The sequence below is a fragment of the Pteropus vampyrus genome, unplaced genomic scaffold (assembly GCF_000151845.1).
Source record: "Pteropus vampyrus isolate Shadow unplaced genomic scaffold, Pvam_2.0 Scaffold24, whole genome shotgun sequence".
Classification (NCBI taxonomy): Eukaryota; Metazoa; Chordata; class Mammalia; order Chiroptera; family Pteropodidae; genus Pteropus; species Pteropus vampyrus.
The window spans coordinates 13,350,416-13,350,760 of record NW_011888805.1 but is presented as its reverse complement, the minus strand read 5'-3'; positions in this window follow the sequence as shown (position 1 = coordinate 13,350,760).

The window sequence follows — 345 nt, the reverse complement described above, 5'->3', positions numbered from 1 at the left end:
TAAAAGGAGACAATTTTAAGGGTAAAAGAACTTTTGATGGTGCTACCATCATGTTTGGTCTTGTGGAAGCGGACAGGAGTGTGTACATTTTTTTTGTCAAGAGGTGTAATATCCATAAATGGACACTTGAGCTTCACAGATTAGAAGACAATAGGTAGATTAGTAGCGTAACAGTCTATAAATAAAGTTTCACTTTATCACTTACTATCCGTAATAGATCAGATTAGCTATAACAAATTTAAAAATGATATGATATACCTTATTTTTAGAGTATAGAGGATAAACATAGATAAAATTAAGTGAAAGATTTAGATAAAAGTCCCAGTCTAAAAATGTCTCACAGTA